We start from the raw sequence: 13,228 nt of genomic DNA on the forward strand, positions 1-13,228 counted from the left end.
AATATCTGCCTAAGCCTTTGTACAGTATTGTATGTTTGCAAAGCTCGAGTTATATCCAATTGGAGTGGCTATAACCAACTATATTCAAGAGTATTGCTGTCCCTGCATCTCTTTCCACCAGCTATATTGGAGTTACAATTGACCAGAATTGCAACTAAACTACTTGCAGAAATAGAGCAGCTAAATACAGTAAGTCAGAGACTGAGTATTGATACTGGTTCCCAAAGACATTTACAAGTAACAAATCAAGGAATGCAATGGAGTTGTCTCAACTTGCCTGATGACTGCAACTCCAATAACATGAAACACCATCCAGGACAAAGCAGTTTATTTGATTGACACCCCATGCACCGACTAAACAGACATACCTTTGGTGCACAGTGGTTGCAGTGTACACCATCTACAAAATGCCCTTATTGCCTGCTAAGTTGTTCCAATATCAATGATGAAATTTACCATTGCTTTCAACTGTATGGGTTACAGTCTTTGGTCACCTGAAGAAAACAGATTTGGAGGATCAAAAGCTCAAACTGGACACAAAACTCATAGTTCACTCGGTAGCAGTGATCCCTGCCCATCTGTAATAGTCACAGTCATAGTCATACTTCACTAATCCCGGGGGAAACTGGTTTTTGTTACAGTTGCTCCATAAATAATAAATAGTAATAGAACCATAAATAGTTAAATAGTAATATGTAAATTATGCCAGTAAATTATGAAATAAGTCCAGGACCAGCCTATTGGCTCAGGATGTCTGACCCTCCAAGGGAGGAGTTGTAAAGTTTGATGGCCACAGGCAGGAATGACTTCCTATGACGCTCAGTGCTGCATCTCAGTGGAATGAGTCTCTGGCTGAATGTACTCCTGTGCCCACCCAGTACATTATGTAGTGGGTGGGAGACATTGACCAAGATGGCATGCAACTTGGACAGCATCCTCTTTTCAGACACCACCGTGAGAGAGTCCAGTTCAACATCACTGGCCTTACGAATGAGTTGTTGATTCTGTCGGTGTCTGCCATGAAGTGAACCATGGCATGCACCTTGAGAAGATGGAGAGGCAACATCTCCATCTAATGTCTTTACAAAATCCTCCCAAGCGACTGCATGATAAACAAACCAATATTGGCCTGGGAAAAGATGCCAACATTCTCAGCAGTGAAGCCTTAACTGCACTCACCCATCTATATTAGGTAGGCTGTATCATTGTCGTTCTTGGCACAGGACTCCTAAAACGCTATTCCAAGCTTTGCCATACCAAGAGATGGATCTGGATAGGGTGGACTTGGTTAGGATGTTTCAAGTTAATGTGTGAATCTAGAACCAAAGCACACGGCCTCAGAACAGAAGGACATCCCTTTAGAATAGGGATGAGGAAAAATTTCTCCAGCCGGGGGTGGTGAATCTGTGGAATTCACTGCACAGACACCTGTGAAGGCCAAATCATTAGGTATATTAAAACAAAGGCTGATAGGTTCTTGATTTGTAAGGGTGTCAAAGATTACTGGTGGAAGGCAGGAGAATGGGGTTGAAAGGGAAAAATAAATAAATAAATAAGCCCAGATTGAATGGTGGAGCAGATTCAATGGGCCGAATGCCTTAATTCTATTCCAATATCTTATGGTCTTATAGATTATCAGATGAATAATCAGGATGTTTCAAAGCCTCCTTAAAAAGGAGTAATATCTCTAGTGAATCCTGGGACACCCTGTTACAAGACAACTCAAAATGGAGCAGTGTTCATGATGGTAGTGAGAACCTAAAGTCTACGTATCAGAAGGACACAGACGTCCAGTATACGAAGTTGGAAGAAGGACACCACCACTGAAGCAAGTCACCCAGCTCCATGAGGGTCTGCCCAGCTGGAAGAAGAAAGCATTCCAATATCAACCCCCAAATCCACAAACTGTAATACCAAAGACAAGGGCTATAGGAGTTTGTATGTTTCCCCTAGGATGCACATTGCCCTAAATTGAAAATTCACATGCTTCATCATTGCTAGGTCTAAACACAAGAAAATGAAGGGAGAAAGCAGCAGGGTTAGGTCATCTGTCCCTCAAGCTTGCTCCACTATTTCATATGATTATGGCCGATCTGTCCTAAGTTTCAACTGTTCTTCTGTTCCAGTTCCTAGAGTCTCCATTGATCCCGTCTTTTAAAAATACATGTACTTCCACTTTAAATACTTCTAATGATCTGGCCTCCAAATACCTTTGAATTCCAGTTATTAGTCACCTTCTAAGAGTAGAAATATCTATACAGTTCTATTTTAAATGACCACACATTACCTTGTAGTTATGTCCCCCACTTTGCAAATATCCCACTTGTGAAAATGTTCAACATATGTTCTACTATGCCCTTGTTCTTGTAAATGCCAAGGAATCTATAGCCAGCATCTCTAGCCCTTATTGATAAGACTATCCTCTCTCCATTAAGATAATATTGTGCCTTTTGATTTCTCACACTTTCCCAAATTAAACTTCATTTGCTAAGTTTTCATTTATCTATTGCAGAGTCACATTAATTTAATCACAACCACCTAATTTAATTCCACCTAATTTTGTGGCACTGACAAACCTGGATACTTTAAACTTTGCCCTAGCCTCCAGATTATTAATATAAATACTGTAATATATAATATGTGGGTAAAGAACTGATCCCTGGGGCACTACACCTGTTACTGATTTATTCAACATGAAAAGCAAATCCTGGGACACTGTCTCCAACAGTGTTGTAGGAGTATCTTCACTGGAAGGACTGCCATTGTTCTAAGGAAACTCATCTCCACCTTCTCAAGGGCAGTTAGATAAGAGCAAAAAATTCTGGCCTTGACGGTGATACCAGCGTTCCATTAGTGAAATAAAAAATCTACTCACCCGTAAAAATACCAAAATCTTTAAAGGACTTATATGCTGAACATCAAAACTTCTCAAATTTAAAAAACCTTCATTTCTTTAAACAAATGTCTTTCTTGTAAGAATCTTAAAAACAGGAAGGGTGGGCCTCAGATAAGTGCAGAATATAAATTAGGTTATTTTTATGCCTCTTAATTTAGACAAAAACTCTGTTGAAAAGTATGTTATGGGCACGAAATGCCATCATTGCTGTAGTGACGGAAATGAATAACATAGTTTTCTGAGATGTGAGATTGGTTAATAATTCTCTACCACAGGATATTTGAGAGGAGTTCCTGTTGGGATTCGACTGATTATTTAGTAATGTATTAAATGTTTGAGCAGAGTATGTAAGGAAAAATGTTTATGATCCAAAACTATTGAGCATTGGGCTTGAGTCCATCTTTTAAAATGGCAGAAATATATCAAATCCATTTTGTATTCATAACTAATGAAATGTTTGTCATGTATTCCTTCAGATCTCCTTGAGTGGTGATAACGATTAAAGGTGTTGAAATAAAGTAATTGCCATGATTGATGTTAGTAGTGGGGTGTTTGTAAAGGGTAAAATGAAGGCAGCAAGTTACAAGGAATGAACATCAAACTTCTGGTAATTGCTCCCCTCTTCATCATTCCCAGTCCTGTTTCTCTCTCTCACTGTATCTTCTTACCTGCCCATCATCTCCCTCTCCTGCTCATCCCCTTTTCCTTTCTTCCATCGTCTTCTACCCTCTCCTGTCAGATTCCCCCTTCTCCAGCCCTTTATCTCTTTCACCTATCAGCTTTCCAGCTCTTTACCTCACCACCTCCCCACTTCTGGTTTTACCCATCGCCTACCACCGTGCACTTCTTCCTCCCCCCCCCCCACTTTCTTGCACTAACTTCTCGTCTTTTTTTACCAGTCCCGTTGACGGGTCTTGGCCTGAAACGTCGACTGTTTACTCTTTTCCATAGGTGCTGCCTGGCCTGCTGAGTTCCTCCGGCATTTTGTGTGCGATGCTTGGATTTCCAGCATCTGCAGATTTTCTCCTCTGATAAAGTGACCACTGAGAGAATATGAACTTAAATTTCCAGCTAAAGCTATTGAATTGAAATACATTGGCCTTTTCACACTTGGAGTGGGAAATGTTTTTCTTCTCTGAGGATAGAGGAAAGGGAAAAGGACTAGCTTCTTTAAAATGAACATCAGTTTTTAAGTATATTTTCTGAGAGACTAGGATGATTGCCCTGAAGGTTCATGGCTCAGTGTTGTAGCATGCACTTTAAATTACCACAAAAAAATGAGCAGCTGTCAGTAAAAGATATCAACAAATCTATTATTATAATTTCTTTTCCTTACTTTACATTGAATGTCAACGCTCTCTCAAAAGATGGTGAACGCTTTTATTTTTCACATTTTGCTTTCATAATTATGTAATGTTGGCAGTAGAACACAAGTGCAAATAAACCTCAGCAAATGTTTAGAGGTACAGGAAGGCTAAAACAATTAACTATATTGTGGAGCATATTGCTTTAGCTTAATCGCTTGCGGTTATTCATTAGTCTGAAAGCAATTTTACAGATTGTGTACTTGAAGTACTAGAAATGGGATCAGGTTGTCATCTGAGGCTGTGAACTCCAGATGTAAGTAGTTGAATCCATCCAGATCCAAATGTTAACCACAATTAGATACAAGGAACACCACTGTAATGGAAGTTAATAAATAAAATGATTGAATGACGACATCATATTGCTCGTTTGAAACCAACATTTTTATGTTGCTAAGGCTACTCAAGTCCATGCAGCTCAATATATTTTGGCAGAAGGCATGGAAAGAACTGTTAGCTTTACATAGTACACTAACCACAGTATAAAATAGTTCCATTCATAGGAATGAAGGGTAACTCATTGTATTTTCACGATGAGCCATACCATCGATGCTACACTGTGATGTTGAAAAAAACAGGAAGAAAAATGCTTCCAAAATCTGGAACACGAGTGAGCCAAGAAGGAACCTGCTTGTCCTTAGTTTAGGCTAATTTTTATATTATTCCAGAAGGATTTCCCCCTAAGAATTTGTGATGACAGCAACACTTTCTTTTATATGTTAGAGGAGCTATTAATAATACACTCAAGATTTTTAATCTATCAATGTTGTTCCTACTTTGGTTGTAAATTCCTCTACCTTCTCCTCCCACAAAAGACAATTTTGATTTTAACATTGAAATGCTGATCTTAAAGTTACGGCAATGAATAAACAGATGATAAAGCTAATAAACCATAAGACTTTAGAGATTAAATTTGGATAAATTTGGTGCTTTGCTTACCTCCTGTTATTTGTAGTCCTCTTCAGTCAGTCTAAATCAGTTTCTTGTGCAGTATGACCTCATGCCTCACACCAACCATTCTCTTTGACAGTGTTATAAATCTGGAAGTGAATGGAATGTACTTTGTGATCTTGGACTTGCTTTACTCAATGCTCAGTGGAGGCCATAACCCACAGCTGTTACCACAGCAACAGATTTAAGATAAAGGGCGGCCCAAGACCCATGTCTTAATTATTAACACTGCAGGATGACAAGTATCCTTAATTTATTCGAACTGCTCCAAACTTCCAAATGTACACTGTCTCAGACTTTGAATGTTGTGAAATTTATTCAGAGTTTACAGCCTCATGACAATTTTACTAACCAATCTAAGTTAAAAAATCATGACCAAAAGAATGAAAGAGAACTAAAATAACAAATTATGTCAGCATGTCTGAAATTAATTAACATTGTCAGTAGGAAGATTTTGTTCAAGTAATGTTTCCAGGAAAAAATGGGAACTGCTCTTTTAGATAGTTTTATGATTTCACCGGGAATATATTTGAGAGGAAATCTTCCCACTATATTCAAGGTATCTATAACACATCATGGTTAGAGAAGCACTCTAAGTCCTATGTTATGTCCACAAAAACAGGACAACCCCAGCCTGAGCATAAACTATCCAATCAATTCATTTAATCACCAGTAGAATGATGCAAGAATTTATCAAGAGTTTTTTTTTATATATACCCACAAGTTTCCCACTTAGTGTTCCTCCATTTGGGGTCTGAAAAGACCGTTTGGTTCCTGACCCTAACACAGCCACAGTGCAAACATGGAGCTGAACTCTGGATTAACTGACTTTAACATCTCTGAAGTAATTGAACAAATGTGAAACCAGTGAACCTTCATAAAATAGGGATAGAAATGTGTGGGGAGAAATGGCGGAGTATGAGAGTAATCTCAAAGTTCAAAGTAAATTTATTATCAAAGTACATATATGTCACCATACATAGCCCTGAGATTTAATTTCTTATGGGCATACTCAGGAAATCCATAATAGAATCAATGAAAAAATCACACCAACTGGGCATTCAGCCAGTGTGCAAAAGACAACAAACTGTGCAAATATGAAAAGAAAGAAATAATAATAATAAATAAGCAATAAGTATCGACAGCATGAGATGAAGAGTCTTTGAAAGTGAGTTCATAGGTTGTGGAAACATTTTGATGATTGGCACGTGAAGTTGAATGCAGTTATCTCCTTTGTTTCACGAGCCTGATGGTTGAGGTGTAATAACTGTTCCTCCACCTGGTGGTGTGAGTCCTGAGGCCCCTGTACCTTCTTCCTGATTGCAGAAACAAAAGAGAGCGTGTCCTTCGTGGTTGGATCCCTGATGATGTATGTTGCTTTCCTGTGACAGTGTTCCGTGTAGTTGTGCTCAATCGTTGGGAGGACTTTACCTGCGATGGACTGGACCATATCGACCACTGTTGGTAGGGTTTTTTGTACAAGTGCACTGGTGTTTCCATGCCAGGCTCTGATGCAGCCGGTCAATCCACTCTCCACTACACATCTATAGAAGTTTGTCAATATTTTAGATGTCATGCTGTATCTTCACAAACTCCTAATGAAGTAAAGGAACTGCTGAGCGTCCTTCATAATTGTACTTTCGTGCTGGGCCAGGACAAGTCCTCTAAAATAACAACACCCAGGAATTTAATGTTACTAACCCTCTCCACCTCTGATCTTCCAATGAGGACTGGTCTATGGACCCTCTAGTTTTCTTCTCCTGAGATCAATAATCAGCTCCTTGGTCTTGCCGATAATGAATAAGAGGTTGTTGTTGTGGCACCACTCAGCCAGATTTTCAATCTACTTCCTATATGCTCATTCATCACTACCTGTGACTCGGTCTACGACAGTGGTGTTGTCAGAAAACATGAATATGATATTGGAGCTGTGCTTGGCCACATGGTCATAAATGTAAAGTGAATAGAGGGAGGGGCTAAGCACACAGCCTTGGAAATAGTGGAGGAGGTGTTATTGCTGATCTGTACTGACTGGAGTCTGCAAGTGAGGAAATCAAGAACCCAATTGCACAAGCAGGGATTGAAGCCAAAGTTGTGGAGCTTATTGATTAGCTTTGAGGAGATGATGGGATTGAATATTGGGCTGTAGTTGATAAAGAGCATCCTGATGTATGCACCTTTGCTATCCAGATGTTCCGGGGTTGAGTGAAGAGCCGAAGAGATGGCATCTGCTGTGGACTCGTTGCTCCATTAAGCAAATTGGAGAGGATCTAAGTCACTTCTCAGCCAGGAGCTGACATGTTTCATTACCAACCTCTCAAGATACTTCATCACTATGAGTGTAAATGCTACTGGACGATAGTCCTTGAAGCAGGTTATCATGTTCTTCTTCGACACCAGTATTACTCAAGCCTGCTTGAAGCTGGTGGGTAACTGAGATTGCCGAAGTGAGAAGTTAAATACCTCAGTGAACACTCCAGGCAGCTGATCAGCACAGGTCTTTAGAATTTGGCCAGGTACCCCATCTGAGTTGGATTCATTTTGTGGGTTCACACTCCTGAAGGCTGATCGCATGTCGGCCTTAAAGAATGAAAGCACAAGATCTTTGAACACTCTGGGAGCTCATAGAGGTTCCTCCAGGTATTGACGGTCAAAGCGAGTCTAGAAGTCATTGAGGTCATCTGGAAGTGAAGCCCTGTTGTCATCCAGGTTGCTTGATTTAAATTTGTCAGAGGTGATAGTATTCAAGTCCTACCACAACTGTCGAGGATCCTTCATTAATTCAAATTTAGCCTGGAATTACTGCTTTGCCTGTGAGATGGCTTTCCAAAGATTGTAACTGTTTCTGCTCAACAGACCTGAATGCATCTGATCTGGCGCTCAGCAGATTGTGGATCTCATGGTTCATCCAGGGCTTCTGATTGCGGAAGACCCTGAATGATTTTGTGGAGACACACTTATCTGCAACTGTCTTAATAAAGTCATAACAACCGTGGCGTACTCATTCAGATCCACAGATGAGTCCTTTCTTAAGGTTGGAATTATACCTAGAACTACAGAAAGTGGTCTATCTGTTGAAGTGCAATTACCACATTATGTAGATTTATTGTACAGGAGGGTGCTATTTCACCCACTGAGTCTTTGCCAGGTGCTGCAGCTCCAGACCAGCGTAATAAGAGTTGCTTTAGGTAATTTTCTAGATATCCACAATCTTCAACTAGCTAAGCTGCCAGCACTAAACACATTATACTTTCAGGAAGATAGAAAACACACAGATAAAGGAAACCATAGATTCTTGGCAGGACCTTAAACTGGAGAGTGACCATGGAAAATAGATAGGTAGATAGATAGATGGACATACTTTATTGATCCCGAGGGAAATTGGGTTTCGTTACAGTTGCACCAACCAAGGACAGAGTACAAACATAGCAATACAAAACTGTAAACCATGCCAGACAGAAATAGGTCCAGGACCAGCCCATTGGCCCAGCATGTCCGACCCTCCAAGGAAGGAGATGCAAAGGTTGATGGCCTCAGGCAGGTTTAGTTCTGCTACGTTCAGATGCTGGAAATCCAGAGCAACCACACAAAATGCTGGAGATCCTCATCAGGTCAGGCAGCATGGAGAGAATTAAACAGTTGACATTTAGGGTAGAAACCTTCATCAGGACTGGAAAGGAAGTGAGGGGTGGGAACAAGAAGCCAGAATAGGAATGTGGGGGGAGGGGGAGGAATTCAAGCTGCGCACATGGTCATGGAGTTTTAGAGTAGCAGCGACCACAGAGGGGGAACAGTGAAAGAGGGTCTCTCATTATTTATTCCTCTCCATAGATGCTGCCTGACTTGCTGAGTTCCTCCAGCATCTTGTGTGTGCTGTGTGTGTAGTCCCATATTCAACCTAGCAGTTACGAATTAAGATTAGGGAAACTTTACCTATCAATGTCTCAAAAAACTGAAGAAAAATAGGTGTCAGATCTGCTTTCCAATCACCCTTACTATAAATAATAATCTTTTTAGTAGCGGTAGATATGCCAGCCTTCTGACTTGCAGTATGCACATTCTGTGATAAGGCTGAGGAAGTAGATACCAAAAGATGAAATAACAGTGACCATGTCATCAGAGAAGACCGTCTGTTCTGAATTTCTTTCAAGGAAGAAAATGTGCCTTCATTACTTGATCTGGTCTACATTTGGCTTCATAGCAGACTTATTGCACTTGATTCTCAAGTGCCTTTTGAAGTGGCTTAACTAGGCATTAATTATACCAATCACAAGTAAAGATATAGCAATTAAGCAGAATGAATCACTCGTCATTGACCTAGGCGAAGTGTTCAAATCTGAAAAACTTCTCTTGGCCAGTCAACCCTGCAAGTGCTGTACATGATCTGCGAACTTAGCTAAAAGTGAGAAGTCCAGTTCATGGAATAGCGATAGCATAATCATACACAGTAAACTTACTTTCCATCAGGGTCCCATGGTCTACTATTATGATCCGCATAACCAGGTCAAACTTGCCAGGACTGAGATTTAAAACTCAATGACTTTTGAAGCCTTTAATATTGGCATCAGGTTAAACAGATACAAAGAAACAACCTGCTTATTGTCAACTATTGTCTTCCTCAATGGAGGGCTCAACACATCGCCACGTTGAAGCACTGAAAGAAGCGAGAGCACCAAACCAGACTAGGGCATCATTGAACAGTTCTACAAGATCATGTAGCCCTTCGTTGCCCCACACTACAACATTGGTAATTGGTTTATTATTATCACATGCACCAACATACAGCGAAAAAATTATTTCAATACCATCTAGGCAGATCATACGATACATGACTACATCAAGGTAATGAAAAGAAAACTGACTGCAGGATACATGATACAGTGTAGCAGCTACAAAGGAAGTGAAATGCAGGCAAATAACTGAAGTTCAAAGGGATGACGAGGTAGACTGGGACATCAAGAATTCATCTTTAGCATATGAGAGGTTCATTTAAGAACCTGATAACAACTGGATAGATGCTCTCCTTGAGTCTGGTGATATGTGCTTTCAAGCTTTCGTATCAGGAGAGGGGAGAAGAGAGAAGGATAGAGCGGGAGGGGTTCTTGATTTTGCTGGCCGCTTTCCAAAAGCAGCCAGAAATGTTGGCCAAATCAATGGAAGAGAGTCTAGTTTGTGTGATGTACCAAGCTGCATTCACAACTTTCTGTAATATCTTGTCAAGAGCACCACTACTGTCATCTTCCTGTTCTTTCCATATGGATAGAAAGCCTTGGGGTTTTCCTTAATCCTACTCGCCAAGGCCTTCTCATGACCCCTTCTAGCTCTCCTAAGTCAATTCTTAAGCTCTTTCCTGACAACCTTGTAGCTCTTTAGAGCCCTGTCTGAGCCTTGCTTTCTAAACCTAAAGAGGAAGAGTTCTTGACTAGATGTTCCAGATCTCTTGTCAACCATGGTTTTGTCCCCTTCCATCCTTTCTCTGCCCCAGTGGGACAAACCTATCCAGAAGCCCATGAAGATGCTCCCTATACAACCTCTGCATTTCTGTTTTGCCTTTCCCTGAGTACATCTGTTCCTAATTTACACTCCCAAGTTCTGCCTCACAGCAACATAGTGCAACCTCCCCCAGTTAATTACTTTCCCATGCCTATCGAATATTAAAAGACCTGGACAGAGTGGATGTGGAGAGGATGAATCTAGACCAAAGCCTCAGAATAGAGGGATGTCCATTTAGAACGGAGATGAGGAAGAATTTCTTTAGCCAGAGGGTGCGGAATCCGTGGAATTCATTGTCACCCATCGCTGCAGAGGCCACGTTATTGAGTATATTTTAAGCAGAGGTTGATAGGCTCTTGATTAGTCAGGTGTCAAAGATTACAGGGAAAAGATAGGATAATAAATCAGCCATGATGGAATGGCAGTGCAGACTCAATGGGCTGAATAGCCTAATTATGCTCTTTTGTCTTATGTCTTATATTGTCTGCTCCTGTACCAGTCCAAGGCTATGGTAAAGGTCAGGGAGTTGTGGTCACTGTCTCTGAATTGGGAAGAGTTGTTTTCAGGCAAATCCATATCTGATATGTGCAGGTTGTTCAGGATGGGTTTGTTCCAGTAACTGGGAAGGACAAGGATGGCAAGGTATGGGAAACCCAGCAGAAGTAGAAAAAGGAATCATATGTCAGGGTCTTCAGATGCCTTCTCTCCTCATCTGTGATCAGCATGCTGGTACAACCAGTGTTGCTGCTGCTCCTGTAATCATCCGTGGCACCAAAAACATTCTTAAAAAATCAGATCTTGCAGGCCTCCAAAGTGCAGATCAGATATCCCAGTCTTCAAACTGTGTCACGTAATGTCTCTAGACAAGCTTCAGAGCAATCCGTCTCCCACAAGAAAGCAGCTGTGAACAATGAGAATGATTTGGTGCAATTCCTGCTGTTGCCTCCCCTACGGTCACTGAGCTCTTGTTTTCACACAGGCAGGCTTTTCAGAAAACCATTGGGTTGAAAGTTAATCTGAAATTACCTTGCTCCACTGAAAATAGGATAAAGTGGCAGCCTGTCTCTCTGTGGTAGCTTCCCCCAAAGTGGTTACATTCACCAGCTTTAATCTTGCACATCTGGTTTCAACCTTTGCACTCCTGTTTATTATAATCCATCCCTATGCTACCACAGCTTGACTCACACTCTCGTCTCAACTTGAGAACAATTTTTTCCATTTTCCCATATACTCTTCTGTACTCTGGGGAAGTAGAGTGCATGCCAGATTATTTCATCAGTGAAGAATTCTACTCTGCCCGTTGTTGTGAATCTGAGGTTCAGGAAATCACCATTTTAATACCTCCTCCTTTGCCATCCATTTCTCATTCCGACTACCTCATCATAGCTTCCCTATGGTATTCTAATGAACCACAAAGCAAGTTTAAAGGTAGGCCTTTACCCTATAAGCCCATCCTTGCTACGTTGTTGGTGATCTTCATTTTCTTCATAACGTTCAAAGTTCCAACCCATAGAATCATATTTTATAAGGGGATTCCAAATACAGCATAACTACAGTATTAGAAAAGCATTAAAGTTCAAAGTTCAAAGTCAATTTATTATCAATGTACATACATGTCATCATATACAACACTGAGATTCATTTTCTAGTGGGTATACGCAATAAATCCATAATAGAATAATAACTACAATAGAATCAATGAAAGACCACATCAACTAGGTGTTCTACCTGTGCGCAATTGACAAAAAACTGTGCAAATACAAAAATAAAGAAATAATAGTAAATAAATAATAAATATCGAGATCATGAGATGAAGATTCCTTGAAAGTAAGTCCCTTAGGTTGTGGTAGCATTTCAGTGATGGGGCAAGTGAAACTGAGTGAAGTTATTCCCTGGGGTTCAAAAGCCTGATGGTTGATGGGTAATGCCTGTTTCTGAACCTGGTGGAACTTACAGATGGAAAAACAGGAAAAACAAGATAAGCGGCAGTTGTAGAAATAGAAACAGTTAACGTTTCAGATCTTCCACCATAAGCAGTCCTCAGAAGAGCTGTAAAACGTTGACTATTTCTCTTACCACAAATAGTACCTGACTTGCTGAGTTTTCCTGCTTTCTGTTTCAATTTTCCAACATCTGCAGTGCTGTCAGAACAGGGAAAGATGAAAAAGGCAGTTTTAAACTGCAGAAAAGGATAAAATGGACAAATGGAATACCTCTGATAGGGTAAGGTCAGGTTAAATAGGTTATTGGAGGAAGTGAGAAGAGGATTATAATTGTCTGTATTATGTGTTCATAGCAGGGCTGTGAGACATGCTCAGTGTCACACTGTACTAATAACAGAGGAAAACTGAGCTCTTGTAGTAGAAGAATGATTTGCAGAAGAAATGGCCAGTACTGACAGGTGCAAAGATTAGATTAGATTATGAGAATACTCAGTCCTCTTTTATTGTCATTTAGAAATGCATACATGCATTAAGAAATGATACAATGTTTCTCCGGAGTGGTATCACAGAAAACAGGACAA

General features: G+C 40.4%; 1 protein-coding gene across 1 annotated transcript in view; it reads right to left on the reverse strand.

Moving 5' to 3' along the window:
* Positions 1 to 5,421, reverse strand: part of LOC140198883 (exosomal polycystin-1-interacting protein-like) — a 52,428-nt gene extending 47,007 nt beyond the window's left edge. Inside the window, exon 1 of the mRNA XM_072260068.1 lies at positions 5,200 to 5,421. The gene's annotated coding sequence lies outside the window, so the exon portion shown is untranslated. The remainder of the gene's footprint in view (positions 1 to 5,199) is intronic.
* Between the last annotated feature and the right edge of the window lie 7,807 nt (positions 5,422 to 13,228).

This window comes from Mobula birostris, chromosome 6 (assembly GCF_030028105.1).
Source record: "Mobula birostris isolate sMobBir1 chromosome 6, sMobBir1.hap1, whole genome shotgun sequence".
NCBI classification, from domain to species: Eukaryota; Metazoa; Chordata; class Chondrichthyes; order Myliobatiformes; family Myliobatidae; genus Mobula; species Mobula birostris.